Here is a 24,829-nt window from a genome sequence, read left to right on the forward strand (position 1 = left end):
AGAAGTGAACAATATAAAAAGGTATGGATAAAAAGAGAAATTAATAAAGAGGAAAGAGAGGAGGAAATAAAGAAAAGACATGAAGCTAAGAAAAAAAAACCGAGACCAGAACGGAGACAGAAAAACAAGAATTCTACTGGAGAGTAGTGAATATGAAATTGAAGCAATGGAAAATAACAGAGAGAAACACAAAAGAAACAGAGAATACAATGGAAATAACAGAAAGTTAAAAGTATCCTACACAAATATAGATGGATTAATAACAGGACTGAATGAACTGAACAAATATCTGAAAGAAAAAGATCCAGACATAATGGGAATTGTTGAGACAAAATTAAAAGGTCCACTACCACCCAACAGCATAGGACACAATGCATATAATTATTGGATTAGAAACAGAAAGAAAAAACAAGGGGGTGGAGTTATGTTCCTGACTAAGAAGGATATAAGCGTGAAGAGTGTCACATATGGGAACAATAGAGTAGAGATGATCATGATAGAAGTAGAAGATAGAGATAAGAGCAGAAAGTTTGTAATAAACTACGTGCCTCCAAAAACAGCCTCGTGGGAAGAGAATGAACATAAAAGCATGTTAGAAGACAGAAGAATAACACTAAACAAGATAATGGAAGATGGAGGAAGAATAGTTATGATGGGCGACTATAATTGCAAAGAAATATGCTGGGAAGAGATGACCGTAAAGGGTGGAGAAGACTCATGGGGAAGTGTTCTACTTGAGATGATTACTGACCACACAATGACACAATGGATCCAAGAGAACACTAGGTATAGAAATGAAGAACCATCGAGACTAGACCTAATAATCACATCAGAACCTGAAATTGTGGAAAAGATAGAATACCAGGCACCAATAAGCAAAAGTGACCACATACTGATAGAACTAGAACTAAATGAGAAAAAATACATGAAAAGAAATGAACAATATAGAAAAGGAAGATTGATGTATGAAAAAGCAAATTTTGATAAAATAAGAGAATTCTTCCAAAATGAAAACTGGGAAAGAATACACAAAGAAGATACAACAGTAGAAGAGAAATGGAATATTTTGACAAAAATCTATAAAAAAGGAGTAGAAAAGTATGTCCCAAGACAAAAACAAGAAAAAGAATATGTAAAGTGCTGGTACAATAGAAGTTGTAGGGAGATAAAAGACAAAAGAGACAAAGCCTGGGTCAAATGGAAGAAAAACAGAAGACCAGAAAAATGGAAAATATATACTTGTTATAGAAATGAATATGTACAAGCGTGCAGAGAGGAAAAGAGAAAATATGAAAAAGATGTCATAGAAAAATGTAAAGATCAACCAAAACTATTCTACAGGTTTGTAAATAACAAACTGAAAAACAAACAAGATTTGGAGAAATTAAGACAAGGAGGAGTTGAATACACAGAGGAAATTGCAATGGCGGAAATTATGAACAAACATTTTAAATCTGTGTTTACAAGGGAGAACATACAACCTGAAGAGATTGAATGGAAAGAGAAAGTCCCCCCTATGAAAGAAATAGAAGTAACAAAGAATGAAATATTGAAACACTTGAGTAATCTTGATGTCAGAAAATCGCATGGACCAGATGAAATAGCAAACTGGATTCTGAAAGAATGCAGGAATGAACTGGCAGACATAATACATAGCATAATAAACAGTTCCTTGAAAGAAGGTAAAGTTCCAGAAGATTGGAAAAAAGCTAATATAGTACCTATATATAAAGGGGGAAATAAAGAAGACTCTAACAACTATAGGCCAGTCTCTCTAACAAGTACAATAGCAAAAATTTGTGAAAGAATTGTCAAAAATAGATGGGTAAAATATTTAGAAAAAAACAACGTGCTAAATCCAAGACAATTTGGATTCAGACAAGGACGATCATGCGTCACCAATTTAATATGTTTCTATTCAAGGCTAATAGATATAATACAAGAAAGAGATGGATGGGCTGATTGTGCATTTCTAGACCTAAAAAAAGCTTTTGACAAAGTACCACATAAGAAGTTGCTTAAGAAATTAGAAACTGAAGGAGGAATACAGGGCAAACTGCTTAAATGGATGGAAGACTTTTTGCAAGAAAGAAAAATGAGAGTAGTGATAAGAGACCAACACTCAAAATGGGATGACGTAATAAGTGGTGTTCCACAAGGAACAGTTCTGGCCCCAATAATGTTTGCTATATATATTAATGATATGGATGAAGGAATTGAAAGCTATATGAGCTTCTTTGCAGATGATGCAAAACTATTGAAAAAAGTGAACACGGAAGAAGATTGTGAATCACTACAGAGAGATCTAAATAAAGTACAGGAATGGAGTAGGAAGTGGGAGATGGAGTTCAATACAAAGAAGTGTAGTATAATGGAATTTGGAAAAAGTAAAAACAGAATAACAGGATCATATAAATTGGGAGAAGAAGGAATAAAAATAGTAGAAAATGAAAAAGACCTGGGAGTCGTTGTTATGAATAATATGTCACCTGAGAAACATATAAATAAATTTTTGGAGAAACCTATAATTTAATAAGCACAATCAAAGTGGCATTTACATACCTGGATGAAGAAATGGTGAAGAAAATTCTAATCACCCTGATAAGACCAAGATTGGAATATGCAGCAACGATATGGTCACCAAGTACAAAAAAATGTATAAAAAAACTTGAAAGAATACAAAGAGCAATTACAAAATTGGCACCTACACTCTCAAAACTATCATATGAAGAGAGACTAGCAAAACTTGAACTACAGACACTAGAGCAAAGAAGAGAGAGAGGAGATTTGATAGCTATTTATAGAATCATGAAAGGCATAGAAATTACTGATAGAGAGAATCTGATAAAATGGGATGATAGAAATACAAGAGGACATGGAAAGAAAATAAAAAAAAAGACAGCTATAGAAGAGACCTGAAAAAGAACAGCTTTTCACACAGAGTAATAGACTGTTGGAACAAGTTAGATGAGAAAGTGGTGTGTGCAAAAACAAAACATGAATTTAAAAATAGTTTAGATAAAACGAGATATGAAAACGGGACACCACAAGCATAGCTCCCCTTCCCGTAGAATACAACTAGGTACAACTAGGTAAATACACACTTCAACGAACGGGCGGCTTAGAGGACGTTCTGAAGAAAAAGTGAAATTTCGTGGATCCAGAAGGAAAGGAAGTACCTATTGTATATACAGGGTGGGGGGGGAAATTGCTCGTGGTGTAGGGGATAGTGAGGAAAAAGAAGGGGAGGGATTACTGAGGGAAATGGAAGGAAATGAGGAAGGAGAGGACTTGGCCCAGGCAGGCAGACACCATGTAAACAAAAGAGGTCCCTACCAATTTAGTGACGACGAAATGTCTAACAAAAATGTAAAGATTAGAAACATAGATAAGAACAATTCAATGGAAGGTGAGTATAACAATTTCCAAGGATTTAAAGAGGGGGAGGCGGATACCAACCTCCCCCGACTAGCAAAACTGGAGGAAAGGCTTGAACCAATGACTGAACATTGGGAGGTTAGGTTCGGTAAAATGTCAAAACTTGCAGAAAAATTTGAAATATTGGAAGAACTAGAGAAGGCGAACAAAAACTTAACTGTTGAAATAGAAGAACTAAAAAGACATTTAAGAGAAGTAAAAGAGGAGAATAAAGAATTAAAAAGGAACAATAAAGACAATAAAGAAACAATAGCAAAAGAGGCACAGGGGTGGAGAAAGATACAGGAAAATAGTAAAGTTGCATTTACTGATATAATTAAACAGCAAATGAAAGAACAAACTGAAGACTCAGTTATCAAAGTGATGAGACAGAAGGAGAATATTGTAAGAGACTTAGCAGACAAAAAGAAATGTATAATTATATTAGGAATGGAAGAGAAACATAACCCAGATAGAACCTCAAGAATCAAAGAGGAAAATTAAAAAGTAAGCAGTGTACTACAATTAGTTCAGGAAGATGAACCAGAAATAATGAAACAAATCGAAGAGAAGTTCAGACTCGGAAAGTATAATACAGATAAGACCAGACCAATTAAGATTAAATTCAGGTCACAAACGACAGCAGAGAATATCTTATCCAAAACAGGGAAACTAGCTACAAGTGAACAATATAAAAAGGTATGGATAAAAAGGGAAATGAATAAAGAAGAAAGAGAGGAAGAAAAAAAGAAAAGACTTGAAGCTAAGGAAAAAAACGAGAACAGAACAGAGTCAGAAAAAGAGAGATTCTATTGGAGAGTAGTGAATATGAAACTAAGGAAATTCGACACACAAGAGAAAAACAAAAGGGAAACAGAGAACACAATGGAAGTGGCAGAAAACTAAGAGTGTCTTACACAAATATAGATGGATTAATAACAGGATTGAATGAGCTGAATGATTATTTGAAGGAAAAAGAACCGGACATAATGGGAATTGTAGAAACAAAATTAAAAGGTCCACTACCACCCAACAGTGTAGGACATGATGCATATAATTATTGTATTAGAAACAGAGAGACAAAGCAAGGGGGTGGAGTTATGTTCCTGACTAAGAAGGATATAAACGTGAGGTGTGTCACATATGGAAAGAATACAGTAGAGATGATTACACTGATATACAAATTTTAAAAAGTTGCGGATATCTTGGTATCCAACACTTGCTCTATGACGTGTGAAACATGCTGATTCAAGAGATGAAAACCATTTGTCTTTGTCACCCACCGTTTATTTGATATACGCCTTCAACCATTTATATTTCACTAGACCAATTTATTTTTACATGAGTAATAATGAACATGGCATCAGCTAAGTAATAGTGAAATTGAGGTGCATGGCACTTGTATTATACAGTAATATCTAGTTCAACATATAATATACACATGCAATCCATACACACAGAAATACTTTCTTAATCTAAGGTGCGTTTGGTTTGAATTTCTTGGTCGTAGACTTGCGTTTGTGCTGAGCATTTGGTATGTCATGCTGAAGTGACCAGCAGTAGTCGGCCAACATTGCTACACTCCATCGACCTTGATACCGTGACTCCATCACCGAGATGTCCTGGTGAAAACGTTCACCGTTTTCGTCACTAACTGAACCTAGGTGTTCGGGGAAGAAGTCAAGATGTGAGTCGAGCAGATGAATTTTAAGAGACATGTTGGCTCCCAAGTGTTTGTACCCACTGATGCATTTCTTCACAACATTAACATGGTCTGCAGATTTATAATTTCCAAGGAAATTGGCTACAACTGATTTGAATGCTACCCATGCATTTCTTTCAGTATCATTCAGTAAGTTTTGGAAGTGTGTGTCAGCAATTACCTTCCTTATTTGTGGACCTATGAACACACCTTCCTTCACTTTCGCATAACTCAACTCTGGAAACTTGTTGCAAAGGTACCGAAAAGCATCTGAGTCGTTGTCTAGTGCCTTCACTAAATTCTTCATGAGCCCCAGCTTGATGTGAAGCGGTGGCATGGGAACCTTATCACGGTCAATCAATGGCACACGAAGTACATTTTTATTTCCTGGCTGCATTATGTTTCTAATTGGCCAATTCTTTTTTATGTAGGGTTGCTTTCTCTCTCTACTGTCCTACTCGCAGATAAAACAGCAGTACTTGGTGTACCCTGTCTGCATTCCCATGAGAATGGTGATGACTTAATCACCGCAAATACACCATTTATACTCTTGATAGCGAATTTTTTCAAGAAGTAGCGACATAGTTTCATATGTTTCTTTGAGGTGGACAGAATATCCAACAGGGACTGATGCATATTTGTTTCCATTGTGTAATAATACTGCTTCCAAACTTGTTTTAGATGAGTCGATGAACAATTGCCATTCTTCAATGTTGTGTTCCACCCCGAGACTTGACATGAGGCCTTCGACATCGGAACAGTAGCAAATGGTGTCACTCATTGCAAAGAATTTCTCAAGTTCCTTCTGTCTGTGGCGAAAATGTGAAGTAGTTGTACCTGGTGCAAGCAAATTAAATTCTTTAAGGCGTGAACCGAGCAATTTCGCTTGACCTTTTGTTAGGGCCAGGTCCCGTACGAGGTCAGACAGATCAGCATTGTTAACTAAATGAATACCTTCTCCGGATTGGTAGTCAGGGTCGGATACGTTGCTGGAAGATGAAGGAGAACTTTCTGCTTGCGTTTCTTTATCAACTGTATATTCTGCAGGTGCTATAGGTATTGGACAACTTACGGGATCATGTGGAATTGGTTTAGAAACTGAGAGAACGTCTGGATACTTTACAGATGCACGAGTTTTGTAAGAAAAGCCTGTGGCATTTGCCAAACAAAAATAACAGTCTGTTGTATGGTTTCTTGAGTCACGCCATATCATGGGAACTCCGAATGCCATATGGTTGTTCTTCTTCGCCTTTCTAATCCAACCACGCAAGTTGCATGCACATGCCAAACAGATGAACTGTGGTGCCCAGGATTTACCAGTATCCACCTTTGAATCATAGTATAGTTCATATGCTTTCTTTAGAAATGGTGTAAAAGTCTTCCGATGGAATTTGTCTGTTAGATAGCCGCACACATAGTAAAACAGATCCGGTGAATTTATACAACCTCTGGACGCCATAATTTCGCCTTAACCTGAAAATTGAAAAAGAAAAAAAATGAAAGATTAGTAATGCTGTATCTTAAATGTTTTGACATGTTACATTAAATACAACTATTTTTACAGACGACGATAATATTGTATGGCGTATGAAAAATTACTAAAAACGTGGGGGTTAAAAAATGTGATGAATGGTGTTTCTAGAAAATTCATTTTTGTCAATATTTTAGAAACCTGACGTGATAGAGCAAAACGGTTTTCAGATTTGAAATCAGCATAAAAAACTACATTGGAAAAAGTGAACACCATACCAGATATCTATAGCTTGTTTATCAGTGTTATGATCCAAGTGGAAGACAGAGATAAGAAGAGCAGAAAGTTTGTGATAAATTATGTGCCTCCGAAAACAGCCTCGTGGGAAGAGAGTGAACATAAAAGTATGTTAGAGGACACAAAGATAACATTAAATAAGATAATGGAAGATGGAGGAAGAATAGTTATGATGGGCGACTATAATTGCAAAGAAATCTGCTGGGAAGAGATGACAGTAAAGGGTGGAGACGGCTCATGGGGAAACGCTCTACTTGAGATGATTACTGACAATACAATGACACAGTGGATACAGGAGAAAACTAGGTATAGAAATGAGGAAGAACCATCGAGACTAGACCTAATAATTACATCTGAACCTAGAATAGTGGACAAGATTGAATAAGTAAAATAAGTAAAAGTGACCACATATTGATTGAACTGGAACTAAATGAAGAAATATACATGAAAAGAAATGAACAATATAGAAAAGGAAGAATGATGTATGAAAAAACAAATTTTGATAAAATAAGAGAATTCTTTCAAAAAGAAAACTGGGAAGAAATATACAAAGAAGAAACAACAGTGGAAGAGAAATGGAATATTTTGACAAAAATTTACAAAAAAGGAGTGGAAAAGTATGTCCCAAGACAAAAACAAGAAAAAGAATATGTAAAATGCAGGTACAATAGAAGTTGTAGGAAGTTAAAAGACAAAAGAGACAAAGCTTGGACCAGATGGAAAAAAGACAGAAGACCTGAAAAATGGAAAATATATACCTGTTATAGAAATGAATATGTACAAGCATGCAGAGAGGAAAAGAGAAAATATGAAAAAGATGTCATAGAAAAGTGTAAAGATCAACCAAAACTATTTTACAGATTTGTTAACAACAAATTGAAAAACAAACAAGACTTGGAGAAATTAAGACAAGGAGGAGTTGAATACACAGAGGAAATTGAAATGGCAGAAATTATGAACAAACATTTTAAATCAGTGTTTACAAGGGAGAACATACAACCTGAAGAGATCGAATGGAAAGAGAAAGTCCCTCCCATGAAAGAAATAGAAGTAACAAAGAACGAAATATTGAAACACTTGAGTAATCTTGATGTCAGAAAATCGCATGGACCAGATGAAATAGCAAACTGGATTCTGAAAGAATGCAGGAATGAACTGGCAGACAAAATACATAGCATAATAAATAGTTCCTTGAAAGAAGGAAAAGTTCCAGAAGATTGGAAAAAAGCAAATATAGTACCCATATATAAAGGAGGAAATAAAGAAGACCCTAACAACTATAGACCAGTCTCCCTAACAAGTACAATAGCAAACATTTGTGAAAGAATTGTCAAAAGTGGATGGGTAAAATATTTAGAAAAAAAAACAATGTGTTAAATCCAAGGCAATTTGGATTCAGAGAAGGACGATCATGCGTCACCAAGTTAATATGTTTCTATTCAAGGCTAATAGATATAATACAAGAAAGAGATGGATGGGCTGATTGTGCATTTCTAGACCTAAAAAAAAGCTTTTGACAAAGTACCACATAAGAAGTTGCTTAAGAAATTAGAAACTGAAGGAGGAATACAGGGCAAACTGCTTAATTGGATGGAAGATTTTTTGCAAGAAAGGAAAATGAGAGTAGTGATAAGAGACAAACACTCAAAATGGAATGAAGTAATAAGCGGTGTTCCACAAGGAACAGTTCTGGCCCCAATAATGTTTGCTATATATATTAACGATATGGATGAAGGAATTGAAAGCTATATGAGCTTCTTTGCAGATGATGCAAAACTACTGAAAAGAGTGAACATGGAAGAAGATTCTGAATCACTACAGAGTGATCTAAATAAAGTACAGGAATGGAGTAGGAAGTGAGAGATGGAGTTCAATACAAAAAAGTGTAGTATAATGGAATTTGGAAAAAGCAAAAACAGAATAACAGGATCATATAAATTGGGAGAAGAAGGAATAAAAAAAGTAGAAAATGAGAAGGACCTGGGAGTCATTGTTATGAATAATATGTCACCTGAGAAACATATAAATAAGATTTTTGGAGAAACTTATAATTTAATAAGAACAATCAAAGTTGCATTTACATACCTGGATGAAGAAATGGTGAAGAAAATTCTAATCACCCTGATAAGACCAAGATTGGAATATGCAGCAACAATATGGTCACCAAGTACAAAAAAATGTATAAAAAAAACGAAAGAATACAAAGAGCAATTACAAAATTGGCACCAACACTCTCAAAACTATCATATGAAGAGAGACTAGAAAAACTTGAACTACAGACACTAGAGCAAAGAAGAGAGAGAGGAGATTTGATAGCTATTTACAGAATCATGAAAGGCATAGAAATTACTGATAGAATCTGATAAAATGGGATGATAGAAATACAAGAGGACATGGAAAGAAAATAAAAAAAGACAGCTATAGAAGAGATCTGAAAAAGAACAGCTTTCCTCACAGAGTAATAGACAGTTGGAACAAGTTAGATGAGAAAGTGGTGTGTGCAAAAACAATACATGAATTTAAAAATAGTTTAGATAAAATGAGATATGAAGACGGGACACCACGAGCATAGCTCCCCTTCCCGTAAAATACAACTAGGTAAATACAACTAGGTAAATACACATATATATATATATATATATATATATATATATATATATATATTGAAATTATATAGCACATTGACTAAAATCTACTGTTTCCAAGTTTGCTGATGATACAAAACTGTGCAGAATGGCAAATGATCACTTAAACCAATTAGATATTCAAGAAGATTTAGATTAATTACAGCAATGGTCTGAAAAGTGGCTAATGAAATTTAACACAAGTAAATGCAAGGTAATGCATATAGGTGAAAATAACTAAGTACGATTACAAGTAATTTGGAAATTCGTTAACAAAAGTGGATAGTGAAAAAGATCTCGGCGTGATTACCAGTAACAATCTTAAATCATCCAAGCAGTTTATTTCAGCCTCTGAGAAAGGAAATAAGATGCTAGGACTTATCGCACAATCTTTTGACTTCAAAAGTCCATCACTCATTAACAAGAGGACGGGGGAGTCATATGAGACGTACAAAGAAAAGAAAAGAGAAGTAAAGCAAAAGGTAAAGGAGGCAAAGAGGAGAGCAGATGTGAAATGGGGTAGGAGTATGACAGAAAATTTTGAAAGTAATAAAAAGATGGTGCGAGAGGTGAATGCTAGGGTAGTGGGTCAGGGATTGGAGATGGTTAAAGAAAATGGAGAAAAGTGGGAGGTGAGCCAGCTGTTGTTTGCGGACGACACTGCGCTTGTGGCAGGGTCAGAGGAGGGATTGAGGAAGCTGGTGGCAGAGTTTGGGAGAGTATGTGATAGAAGAAAGCTAAAGATAAATGTGGGTAAAAGTAAGGTGATAAGATGTACAAGGGGTGAAAGTGGCAGTAGACTGTAAGTGAACATTAAGGGAGAGCGACTGGAGGAAGTGGATAGTTTTAGATACTTGGGTGCAAGTGTAGCAGGAAAAGGTGGAGTGAAGGTGGAGGTAGAATTTAGATTGAGAGAAGCGAGTAAATGCCTTGGTGGATTAAAGAGTGTAATGAGGAATAGACATTTGGGAATGGATGCGAAGAGGAGACTGTATGAAGGAGTGATTGTGCCAACAGCACTGTATGGGGCAGAAACGTGGAACATAAGAGAAGAAGAGAGAAGGAGTTTGAATGTGTTTGAGATGAGGTGTCTGAGAAGTATGGTGGGGGTTACTAGGCTGGATAGAGTGAGAAATGAGGAGGTGAGGAGGAGAACAGGGGTGAAAAAGGATTTGGGAGATAGGGTTGATGAAAGAATATTAGGATGGTTTGGACACATGGAAAGAATGAGTGAAGAAAGACTAGTAAAAGAGGTATGGAAGGCAGATGTGGAGGGAGTGAACATGAGGGGACGTCCTAGGATGAGGTGAGCATTCTTTTAGAATCCAATTTGCAATTCCATCTGGGCCATGTGATTTCTTGACGTCAAGGTTTGATATGTGTTCTAATATTTCTTTTTGTGCTATTGTTATGTCGCTCATGGGGGGGAGATCGCCTTTCATTACCTTCGTCCCAATATTGTGTTTTCTCTCTAGTGAAGACAGAATTTAAGTGATTTTTCATGATTTCGGCCATTTCTAAATCTTCTGTGTATTTTATATTTCCTTGGCATAGTTTCCCCATTTCTCGCTTGTTTTTAAGTTTACCATTCATGTATCGATAGAATTGTTTGGGTTGCTCTTTGCATTTATCTATAATATCCTTTTCATAGTTCCTTTTTTCCTCTCTTCTCACTTTAACATACTCATTTCTATAGTTTATATAAACTTACCATTTTCCAGTTTTTTTTTTTTATCTTTTCTCCACCTTTTCCAAGCTCTGTCCCTTCTGTCTTTTGGCTCACTGCATCTCTTGTTGAACCAGCATTTAATGTACACTCTCGCTTCTGTCTTGGTATGTGCTTATTTACCCCTTCATTGTAATTATCTATCAAGATATTCCATTTCTCTTCCATGTAAATTTTTTCCCAGTTTGCATTCTGGAAGAATTTCTTTAGTTTTGTTGTACATCAATCTTCCTTTCTTATGCTTTTCTTTCTCTCCATGTATATTTCTTCCTTTAAGTTCGTTCAGTCCTGAAATTAATCCGTCGATGTTGGTATAAGCCACTTTCAATTTTGTTCTCTCTTAATTTTTTTTTCTGTCTTTGGTTCGCCCATTCTGATGTACCATTTCCTCAGTCTCATGTCGATTACTCTCCAATGGAATTCCTTGCTTTCTGTCTCCGTTCTTTTCACGTTTTTTTCCCTTTGCTTCATCTCTTAGTGTCTTTTCTTTTCCCAATTCCACAGTACTCATTTCCCTTTTTATCCATATCTTATTGTATTTTTCACTCCTTGCCGAGTTACCTACTTTTTTAAATATGTCTTCTACTGCCATTTGTGATCTTAGTTTTATCTTTAGGGGTCGATTTCTATCCTTAGAATAGCGACCATTGCTATATGTTTCTTCAAAGTCTTTACCTGTATCTTGCGCTCCCTCATGGACTTCTTTTAAGATTTCTATTGCCGTTTCTTTTTCCTCTTTTTCTCTCATGAATCTGGTCAAACCATGTTTTTCTTTTAGCCCATATACCACAATAAAAATTTTCATATCCATTAATTACTTGGATAATTGTGTCTTTTGCATTATCCTGCATTTGTTGTTGGGTTATTTCTTTGAAAGCAATTTCTTTATTTTCAATGTTTTCCTTCCATTTCTTAATCTTTTGGATACTTTCCTCACCTAAGTTCTCTTCAGTTTTTTCAGTTATTTCCTGTATTTTGTTATTTACCTCTGTTTTTAAGTTTTTGCTATTGGTAGTATCATTAATTCTCTTCTTTTCATTATCACTCTTCAGCTCTCTTATTTCCTTTTTCAATTCCTTAATGTCTTTTCTCAGGTCCAAGTTAGTTTTCCTCAGGTCGGAGATATCAATGTTTGCTTGCGTTAGGCAGTCCATTAATCCAACAATTTCGTTACTTAATTCCATAATTTCATTCTCCCACCGCATCCTATTCTTGCTCATTTCCCTCTCTATCTCTAAGATACAACTTAAACTCCTGTTTTCATACTTTCTAAATCCAGAAAAGGCATCTTTGTGATACTCCCTCGTGGTGGTCGGCGTGATGAAAGGTTTGTTTACATCGGGGTTCGTCATGTCGTTACCAGATGGCTCTGCTTTGCAGTTTCCTTTCGAGTCGGACTTTTCATTATTATCGTTAATTTTTGCGAATTATTCCTTAATACAATTAACTAGCACAGCGGAGATATCATTACGGACACTCACAATTTCTCCCCTCTCCTACAATACAAACTAGGTTTCCTTTTTCGTTGTTTATCCTCTTCTTTGGGGCCCAGTGACGATGAAGGTGTTCGCGGTTCCGTGGTCGGCGTGCAGTTCCATGGTTGGCGTATCTCATTCTAAATGGTCTTAGAAATACCTTTGAAGATTGTACTAGTTTCTAAGTGATTCTTCAAATCTGGATCTAATTTAGATGCAAAATTTACTAATCCTCTAAATACCCCTGGATTTACTGAATCATCTTTTTCATTGTGTCCATGTAACCTAGTTTCAAAGTTTCCTCAAAAGAATATGTCTATTATTTTGGACAAAATTGCACAGTTCTATTTAACCTTTATATTATGCTGTATGCCTGACTAAGTTTCTCCTTAATATTTACAGTTCCTAAAAGTGACAGCAAAACCACATTATCAATGTGCTTCTTTGACTTCTCATGCTTTTCAGTTTTTTCTTTCATTTTGTTTATACATCACCTCCAAACAGCAAACACAGGAAACAAAACAGTGCTTTTTTTTACTTCACAGCCGCAAAGCCAACTTTTCTGTTGGTACCATTCAGAATTAAAGCTACGAATATATTTCTTGTTGCTTATGCCTGAGATATTTGAATATCAGGTGTTGAACGACCTCTTTTCTTAATTGTAACTTTCTCATGCATAGACAACTGTGAAAACTTAAGCTGTTGAAGCTCATTAACAATCACAAAACTTATTTCTTGGGGATGCAAGGGCATGGTTAAAGTTTTCTGTAAAATAAGAGAACTAAAAAAACTTAATCAAATAGACTAGCTGGAAGCAGGATAATGATTTAATTCTACACTTTATCACATTATAGATTATGGTACATGATTTTCCCTTCAATATGGGCCAAAATCTTGTGGGCAGCATTAGCTGCCAGACGTGCGATGTTGCGTCATAATACTCGCTTTATAAAAAATAAAGTTACCACTGTATTGCTCGTTCTCTTTCACCCATGAATTTTGATAACCATAGAAAATATGATGAAGCCAGTTTACAGAGTATGGGGGTCACGCAGGTACAACTACAATACCGTATATACTCGTCTATAGGTTGAAATCTTAAGGAATTTTTTTTAGGCCAAAACCTAGGGGTCGACCTATACATGCATATAAATTTATATACCAATGCTTTTTTCCCCCTTACAAGGGAGGTAGCCAAAAAGGAAAAGGCATAAAATCATTCCCACCCATTCCATCCCTGAATACACTCCACACCCCTCCACCCTCCCTCTCATCTTAGCACCTCCTGGATGACGGGTCATCCCTGCACATTGTCCACTGCCCTGGGGTCAGAGGCAGTGTCGCAAGACACAGCACATCCACAGCAAGGCCGCTTCATTAAATCGGTGACCCCCCCTCTCCATCCCCCCATGCATAAAGGAGAAGATGGGGAGAAATCCCTTTGGGCTGCGTCAAAATTTGCTCACACTACCTCATCCTCCATCCCCCTGCCCATTCCACCTCATGCATCACAACATCAAGTAATTCCACTTGGATCGTAAGAGGCGAGAAGAAAGGGACAGGGATTGGGACTAGACATCCTTCTCCTTGTAGCCCCACAGGGGATATTCCTAAAAGAAAAAGCAAAGGGTCGACCTATACCCAAGTAATAATCTTGTTAGGTTGAAATCCAGACATGACAAGAAAGGCTAGGAAGAACTCTTACCTTTTCTTTAGGTTCAGAAATCAAAATATTTACCTACTAGTTACTACCAGTAAACAATGGGGACATAAAATACACAGTACGTACCAAAACATGTGAAATTCCTTCTAGATACGGTAACCCCATACTTTGGTTTTACCTGTTTGTTAAAATTCTTAGCACAGGCAAGCTTATTATATTATGTATACTATTATAGTACCCATAGTTGTTTAAAAAATAATAAAATGCTGTGATATTCTCAAATTTAGCTTTCTATATGGTATATGTCATTGTTACTATTACCAAAACAATGCATGGATCTCACCATCACGAAAACAAACTGTTCAGTATTGCCAACTTGTTACTGTTAACAGATATTTTACCATAGGGTAGCAGAAAAAATGTAAGGCACATATTTTTTTAATGTATTGACGGATACAAAAGTTTTTGTGCATTAAATGTACATACATACATATACCAAGGCTTTTCCCCCTTACAAGGGAGGTAGCCAAAAAGGAAAAGGCATAAAATCATTCCCACCCATTCCATCCCTGAATAACTCCACACCCCTCCACCCTCCCTCTTATCTTAGCACCTCCTGGATGATGGGTCATCCCTGCACCTTTTCCACTGCCCTGGGTCAGAAGCAGTGTCACCAGACACAGCACATCCACAGCAAGGCTGCTTCATTAAATTGGCGACCCCCCCTCTCCATCCCCCCAATGCATAAAAAGAGAAGATGGGGAGAAATCTCTTTGGGCTGCGTCAAATTTTGCTCACATATACTACCTCACCCCCCATCCCCCCACCCATTCCACCTCATGCATCACTCATCATCCAGGGAGGGGGAATCATGTTCTTGGCCAAGAAAGACCTAAAGGTGACAAAAATTGCAGAGGGCAAAGGTAATGCTGAATTGATCATGATAAAAGTCGAAGGCAAGAATATGAAAAGTAGAAAGTTTGTGGTGACTTATGTGCCTCCAAAAACAAGCGCTTGGAAAGAAATTGAACATACAAAAATGCTAGATGACACAAGAAAATCACTCAATGAGATTCTAATGGGTAAGGGTAATCTGGTAGTTATGGGGGACTTCAATTGCAAAGAAATTTGTTGGGACAGCATGACAGTGCAAGGAGGAGATGACTCGTGGGGCAATGTACTGCTAGATATGACCATGGAGTACACAATGACCCAATGGGTCCGTGAAAACACAAGGTACAGAAATAATGAAGAGCCATCGAAACTAGATCTAATATTTACAACAGAGCCTGAAATAGTGCATAAAGTCCAGTATGAGACACCAATTGGAAAGAGTGACCATGTACTCATCGAAACTATACTAAAGGAAGAAATAGACATAGAGAGGAACGAAAAGCATAGGAAAGGAAGACTGAGGTACAACAAAACAGACTTTACAAAACTAAAGACATTCTTCCGGAATGCAAACTGGGAAATATTTTACAGGGAAGAAACAGCAGTGGAAGAGAAATGGAATATATTGATGGAAAACTACAATGAAGGGGTAAACAGGCATGTACCAAGACAAAAGCGAGAGAGAGAGTACATTAAATGTTGGTTCAACAAAAGATGCAGTGAGGCAAAAGACAGAAGGGACAAAGCTTGGAAAAAGTGGAGAAAAGACAAAAAACAAAGCAAATGGCAAATTTATGTTAACTATAGAAATGAGTATGTTAATGTGAGAAGAGAGGAGAAAAGGAACCATGAGAAGGATATTATAGACAAATGCAAAGAGCAACCCAAACTATTCTATCGGTATGTGAATGGTAAACTTAAAAACAAACAGGAATTGGTGAAACTATGCCAAGGAAACATAGAATACACAGAAGATTTAGAGATGGCCGAAGTCATGAACAATCACTTTAAATCTGTTTTCACCAGAGAGAAAATACTGAATTGTGACATAGACAAAAACAAGAAATCTCCCCTCATGAATGAGTTTACAGCATCACTAAAGGAAATATCAGAACATTTATCAAGGCTGGATGTCAGAAAATCACATGGCCCGGACGGTATTGCAAATTGGATTCTAAAGGAGTGCAAAGAAGAACTAACAGACAAAATACACATCTTAATAAACAGCTCACTTAAAGAAGGAAAGATACCCGAGGACTGGAAAAAACGCTAACATTGTACCAATACACAAAGGAGGAAACAAAGAAGAACCCACCAACTATAGGCCAGTATCACTAACAAGCACCATTGCCAAAATTTGTGAGAAAATAATCAAGAATAGATGGGTAAAACATCTGGAAGACAATGACATATTAAACCCAAGACAATTCGGATTCAGACAAGGAAGATCATGCTCCACAAACTTAATATGCTTTTACTCAAGACTAATAGACATAGTGCAAGAAAGAAATGGATGGGCTGATTGTGCATTCCTAGACTTGCAAAAAGCCTTTGACAAAGTACCACACAGAAAACTACTAAAAAAACTGGAACACATAGGAGGAATACAGGGAAACCTACTAAAATGGATAGAGGACTTTCTGACTGGTAGAAAGATGAGAGTAGTGCTCAGAGAAAAATATTCAGACTGGAAAGAGGTGATCAGTGGAGTACCGCAAGGATCTGTACTGGCACCAATAATGTTTGCTATCTATATGAATGACATGGATGAGGACGTGAACTGCTACATGAGCTTCTTTGCCGATGACACCAAACTGCTAAGGAAAATAGAAACTGATGAGGACTGTGAAGCACTGCAAGAAGACCTAAATAGGGTATGGAACTGGAGTCAGAAATGGGAAGTGGACTTTAATACTAAGAAGTGTAGCATAATGGAGTTTGGAAAAAGCAAAAACAGAATATCAGGAAAATATACAATTGGAACCAAAGAAGTAAAGAAAGTAGGATCCGAAAAAGATTTGGGAGTAATTATCACGAACGACTAGTCCTATGATATACAGATTAACAAAATTGTCGGGGAGACTTACAACTTGCTAAGATCAATAAAAGTGGCGTTTACATACTTGGACGAAGACATGATGAAAAAAATATTGGTTACATTGATAAGGCCTAGATTAGAGTATGCAGCGACATTGTGGTCCCCCAGTACCAAAAAGAATATAAAGAAAATAGAAAGAATCCAAAGAGCAGCTACAAAAATGGCACCTGCACTTGCAAACCTATCATACGAAGAGAGATTGGCTAAACTGGAGTTACCGACACTGGAGCAAAGAAGAGAGAGAGGTGACCTATTGACCATCTACAGAATCATGAAAGGCACAGAGGTACTCGATAGTGAGAACTTACTTAACTGGGACAAAAGAAACACAAGAGGACATGGAAAGAAAATAAAAAAACATAGCTATAGAAGAGAACTGAAGAAAAACAGTTTTCCTCATAGAGTTTTGGACACTTGGAACAAACTGGACAATGAAATAGTATGCGCAAAAACCATTCATGAGATTAAAAACAAACTAGACACTGCAAGATACAAAGGTGGGACAACACGAGCATAGCTCCCCTTCCCGCAAAATACAACTAGGTAAATACAACTAGGTAAATATACAACTATTCTCCATTCACCCCAGTCTTCCGTCCTCTCCTGTCCTTCCTCAACAGACATTCCCCTCTTCCCCAAAGCCCCCTTCACCCCATCCATCCACCTCATCCTAGGACGTCCCCTCATGTTCACTCCCTCCACATCTGCCTTCCATACCTCTTTTACTAGTCTTTCTTCACTCATTCTTTCCATGTGTCCAAACCATCCTAATACTCTTTCATCAACCCTATCTCCCAACTCCCTTTCCACCCCCGTTCTTCTCCTCACCTCCTCATTTCTCACTCTATCTAGCCTAGTAACCCCCATCATACTTCTCAGACACCTCATTTCTAACACATTCAAACTCCTCTCTTCCTCTCTTATGTTCTATGTTTCTGCCCCATACAGTGCTGTTGGCACAATCACTCCTTCATACTCCTTCATGGAAAAGGCATACATAAAGAACTGGTACAACAAAAGATGTAGTGAAGCAAAGGAAAAAAGAGACAAAGCTTGGAAAAAATGGAAAAGATATAAGAAACAAAGCAAATGGCAAACATACATCAAACTAAGAAACGAATATGTAAAAATATGCAGAGATGAAAAGAGAAATTATGAAAAAAAGATAATAGACAAATGTAAAGAAGAACCCAAACTATTTTACAAATATGTAAATGGAAAACTGAAAAACAAACAAGAAATAGAAAAACTGCGCCAAGATAAAAAGGAATTTACAGAAGAACTGGAAATGGCTGAAATAATGAACAACCACTTCAGATCAGTATTCACAATAGACAACTCGCCTAACAGTGAAGTTAGAGAGAGAGAATTATCCCCAGCAATGAAAGAAATAAACGTAACACAAAAAGAAATCAGTGATCAAATTAAAACCCTGGATGTCAGAAAATCACATGGCCCAGACGGAATAGCAAACTGGATACTGAAAGAATGCATGAAAGAATTAACTGACAAAATATATGACATAATTAAATCCTCACTTAAAGAAGGAAAAGTACCATTGGACTGGAAAATAGCAAACATTGTATCAATTTATAAGGGAGGTGATAAGGAAGATCCATCTAACTACAGACCGGTCTCACTAACAAGCACAATAGCAAAAATTTGTGAAAGAGTGATCAAAAACAGATGGGTTAAATACCTGGAAGAAAAATCTATACTGAACCCAAATCAATTTGGATTTAGACAAGGGAGATCCTGTACAACAAATCTGATCTGCTTTTACTCAAGATTAGTAGACATAATACAAGAAAGAGATGGATGGGCAGACTGTGCTTTTCTGGACCTGCAAAAGGCATTCGATAAGGTATCTCAAATGAAACTAATAAATAAGATAGAGTCAAAAGGTGGCATCAGAGGAAAATTATTGGAATGGATGAAAGACTTCCTGATTGGGAGGAAAATGAGAGTTGTAATTAGAGAAAAATTCTCCAACTGGGAAGAAGTAAAAAGCGGTGTCCCGCAAGGATCAGTACTGGCCCCGATCATGTTCGCTGTATACATTAATGACATGAATGAAGGCGTGGAGTGCTATATAATTTTTTTTGCAGATGATGCAAAATTACTTAAGAAGGTAAAAACGGAAGAGGACTGCAACTCATTGCAACAAGATCTGGACACAATATGGAATTGGACTCAAAAGTGGGAAGTAAAATTCAATATTAAGAAATGCAGTATAATGGAATTTGGAAAGAGTAGAAACAGAATATCAAAAGATTACAGAATTGGGGAAGAAAAAAAAACTATGAAAAAGATCTTGGAGTGATGATTGGAAAGGACATGAAACCAGATAAGCATATAAATAAGATGTTCGGAGAAACCTACAACTTATTGAGAGCAATCAAAGTGGCATTTACTTATATGGACGAAGAAATGATAAGGAAAATACTAACTACACTAATAAGACCAAAACTTGAGTACGCAGCATCACTTTGGACACCCAGTACCAAAAAGAATATTAAGAAACTAGAAAGATTACAAAGAGCGACAACCAAACTAGCACCGACACTCGCCGAACTAACATATGAGCAAAGACTATCCAAATTGAACCTACCAACTCTGGAACAAAGAAGAGAAAGAGGAGATTTGGTAACTATCTACAGAATAATGAAAGGAATGGAAGTTTTAGACAGAAACGACCTATTAGTGTGGGAAAACGGTAAAACAAGAGGACACGGAAAAAAATTGATAAAGGATAGTTATAGAAAAAACTTGAAAAGGAACAGTTTCCCACAGAGAGCAATAAATACATGGAACAAATTAGACAACAAAACATTATGTGCTAACACTATACAAGATTTTAAGATAAAACTTGATGTGGAGAGATGCAAAGACGGGTCACCACGAGCATAGCTCCCCTCCCGTATATTACAACTAGGTAAATACAGTCTCCTCTTAGCATCCATTCCCAAATGTCTATTCCTCATTACACTCTTCAATTCACCAAGGCATTTACTCGCTTCTCTCAATCTACATTCTACCTCCACATCCACTCCACCTTTTCCTGCCACATTTGCACCCAAGTATCTAAAACTATCTACTTCCTCCAGTCGCTCTCCCTTAATGCTCACTTCCAGTCTACTGCCACTTTCACCCCTTGTACATCTCATCACCTTTTACCCACATTTATCTTTAGCTTTCCTCTATCACATACTCTCCCAAACTCTGTCACCAACTTCCTCAATCCCTCCTCCGATCCTGCCACAAGCGCAGTGTCGTCAGCAAACAACAACTGGCTCACCTCCCACTTTTCTCCATGACCCACTACCCTTGCATTTACCTCTCACACTACCCCATCCATGTATAAGTTGAACAGCCAGGGCGACATAACGCATCCTTGACGAAGTCCCACCTTCACCTCAAACCACTCACTCTCTCCATTTCTAATCCTAACACAAGCTGTACTACTCTCATAAAAACTCTTGACAGATCCTAGAAGCTTTCCTCCTATCCCATATATCTGCATAACCTCCCACAGTGCCTTCCTGTCTACCCTATCATAAGCCTTTTCCAGATCCATAAAAGCCCAAAAAACATCCTTCCCCTTTCCTATAGCTTTCTCACATATTTGTCTTACCACAAAGATCTGATCTACACAACCTCTACCCGTCCTAAATCCACACTGTTCCTCACCAATTACTCCTGTTCCTCTCCTAATCCTCTCAATCAAGATCCTCCCATAAGCCTTCCCAACTACTTCACTACGGGCCAAAATCTCGCGGGGAGCATTAGCTGCCTGACGTATGATGTTTCGTCATAATACTCGCATCATAAAAAATAGTCACTGCTTATATCGATCATTCTCTCTTTCACCCGTGAATTTTGATAACCATAGAAAATGTGATGAAGACAGTTTAGAGAGTATGTCATTATGCAGGGGCAACTACAATAAATACACCCACTCCTCGTTTAACGACCTACTCGGTTAACGACAACTCGGAGTAACGACGGGCTTTATGACGTCGTTTAACGTAAATCTCCCGAAGTTACGACGTCGTGTACGATAATTAAGTTGGCTGAGGCAAATTTGTATGTTATAAATGAACTTGTATGGTGGATATTAGCTGTGAGGTAAAGTGTTCTGAAGCTTAGGTCTACATTACCATCCTGCAAGCTGCAAAAACTACCTGGTGTACAGTGTATACTGGTAGTGGTAAATTTTTAGTTTTGACCATGGGCGCAATATAGCAATAGAAAATTAATTATTAATTTTGTAAATTATAATGTATCAACGTAATATGCAATTTTGTGAGCGGAAATGAAAAAAAAATGCTAAAACAGATTTCGTGTTTGTTATGATAGATGCCGATGTCGAAGAAATGAAAGGATGATAAATTAATTCGCCTAACCTAAACTAAACTAACCTAACCTGTGTTTAATAAATCATTACCTGCAAATTAAATGTCATCCGGCTCGTCCTCGTTGTCGTCGTCGTGAGAGACGTTGGCAGACGACAAGATGGCGTCCCGAGCCTATGCTACCGACTTCGTTCATTAGCATATTTTCTTGTAGCAAGATATTTTTTATTTTCATTTCTGCCCACAAAATTGCATATTACGTTGATACATTTTAATTTACAAAATTAATAATTAATTTTCTATTGCTATATTGCGCCCATGGTCGAAACTAAAAAAATACCCCGGTATTCAATATGGAATGTCAGCATACGCGGATTTGGTCATATACGGTAATTTTAGGAACCTAACCACCGTAAATAAACAGTAAATAAAGCTTTAATGTACTGTATAAAAGAGGGAAAATACATGAAAATAAAGATACATGTATTGCTGGACATTGTACATACAGTACATGTACGTATATGTATACACTTTCGCTTAACGACCAATTCGGTTAACGACGGCGCGCTGGTCCCAATTGTCGTCGTTAAACGAGGAGTGGTTGTATAATCAAGACGCCGATATGGCAGCCTCGCGTATCCACTTGCTCCTCATGCCGCCTACGTAGGTGGCACCGTATGGAAGGGGTTAACAAGCTAATCCCTCTGAAACTACTACATTTACACTTGTCCCCTTTTCCTTTGTAGAGTGGAACTATACAGGCACTCCTCCAGTCCTCCGGCACTCTACCCTCTCTCCAGCAAACATTAAATAACCTCACCAGCCAGTCCACCATCACTGTACCTCCTTTTTTTAGACATTCTGCATGGCATCCATCCAGACCAGGTGCCTTACCTGCTTTCATCATCTTAAGAACTGCCTTCACTTCATCCTTTCTTATTTCTCCTCCATTTTCCTTACTCATCACGGTCATTTTCTTAGCATTTCCCACTGCAACTATCTTTCCCTCCCTATCCTCCTTCACATTTAGCAACTCCTTAATATATTCTGCCCATCTTCCCCTTACTGCCTTCTCTTCCATTATCATCTCTCCATCTGCACCTTTTATTTTTTCTTCTCTACTTGATTTGCCTCATTTTCATCGCTTAATTTCTTTCCAAAACATCTTTTTATTACTTTCAAAATTTTCTGTCATATTCTTACCCCACTTCACATCTGCTCTCCTCTTTGCCTCCTTTACCTTGTGCTTTATTTCTCTTTTCTTTTCTTTGTACCTCTCATATGACTCCCTCGTCCTATTTTGTAACCAGTCATAATTTTTTTGTATTAACTGTGATGCAAAAGAAAAGTACATATTCTCTAAGTGAAACAATATTATATCCATGAATATGGTACCCTACATACGGTACCGCTATAGGGACCTGTGCGATTTCAAGTTTACCGGGTATTTATGGAGATGCATAATTTTTTTTTTATAAATCTAAAATATTAACTTTGTCAATTAAAATTTAAGCAAAAGAAAAAAAAATTCTAATTGAATTGACAGTGACACAAGGTATAATCCTAAATATTTTAACTAAAATCCACCAAAATCGTTTTCCTTGCTGTCGGCATCTTCACCACCAAACAGCTCCTCCCACTCACTTCTGTGTAGAGTATCGTCATACGGATCAACTTCATCAGCCATAGGAACATCAACATCATCTTCCTCCTCCACATTATCATTAGCCTGATCATCCCACAGCAAGTCATCTTCAGATCCATCCTTGTTTCTTTGCTAATTTTAAGGCAAAAACTCTAATTGATCCTCGGGAAACAGCATATCCATTCTGTCAGTTTTCACCAACAAACTTTGCCACTTCAACTTCCAGCTGTGTCCACTTGTTACACTCTCCTCTGTTAGCACACTTATTTTTCGGCATTTGCTTAAGTTTTGCAGAGAGCTTCCTCCTGTCAAACATTCTTTTCGGATATGCCAAATTTCCTTGCTGCTAGTTGTTGGTAAGTTCTGCATCTTCAATCACTTGGAGCTTGAACTTTGCTGTGAATTTGTTTCTTTTTGAATCCGTGCTGACAGAGAACATGGGTCTGGTGTGTCTACTTTGTAACAAGACCCATTTTAAAATACCAACAGTAGCCTGCTATAGGTCACTCCCAGTGGCGTTAGGTCAGTCACGCACAGTTGAGATTACAAGACTACTCTGAGACACTGTTGGTTAAAATTGTTTCTAACGAAACATGCCTAGCCAGTTTATTCCGTATACCGTACATTACTTGGTAATCTGTTCAAGTTTTTCACTCCGCTGAAATGGCAACTTCAGTGAAACTTATTAAATATTAAAATCAGTGAACTTGAAAAAAACAAACCAAAATACATCAGAATTAATGAAGTGAAAAAACCATAATAATCAATTGCTATACCAGGCAAGCCATGCCACTTCAAAGCATTAAGACAGTGGAATGCTCACAGCACCAAAACAAAAACAAGCCACTCGACCTGTACATGAGGTATATGGAAAATTCCAGATTTTTTGGCCAAAAATGGGGGGTCGACCTTTACACGAGATCGACCTATAGACGAGTATATATGGTATATATAATCAAGATGCCGACATAGGCATCCTCACGTACCAACTTGCTCCTCATGATGCCTACATAGGCATCATCGTATCGTATCGCACAATACACGTGGATTAAAAAAAAAAATAAATAAATAAAAAAAATACCACCAGCATGTCAGGGTCAGCACTGCAGTAGCCAGACTGTGAAGCATACAGTTCCATACAAAGATTATTGTATTTCTTTTTTTTATAAACTGGGGCTTTATGACATAGTGAATTTTTTTAAGCTTAAGGATTATATATTGTACTTGTACAAGTATAAAGAAAGAAAAAAGGACTCATTATATTGAATGTTATTGATAATATCAAGTGGAAATAGGAGGTGCTGTAGTTCCACAGTGCCTGTACGCGAGACGCTACTGTATTAGAATTATACAAGCATAACTATACTCATGTCACAATCCCATATTAAAACAGTAGCAACACAGAAGTAGCCTGGCAGCAGACTCCAGCTGTCCTAGATGCAACCACACAGAAAATATACCA

General features: G+C 37.1%; 1 protein-coding gene across 5 annotated transcripts in view; it reads left to right on the forward strand.

Moving 5' to 3' along the window:
* LOC143040771 (solute carrier family 35 member C2) overlaps nt 1-24,829 on the forward strand; it is a 260,071-nt gene that overhangs the window by 120,070 nt on the left and 115,172 nt on the right. The gene's annotated exons all lie outside the window — the stretch shown is intronic.

This window comes from Oratosquilla oratoria, chromosome 29, assembly GCF_046742065.1.
Source record: "Oratosquilla oratoria isolate Oo_2021 chromosome 29, ASM4674206v1, whole genome shotgun sequence".
Taxonomy (NCBI): domain Eukaryota; kingdom Metazoa; phylum Arthropoda; class Malacostraca; order Stomatopoda; family Squillidae; genus Oratosquilla; species Oratosquilla oratoria.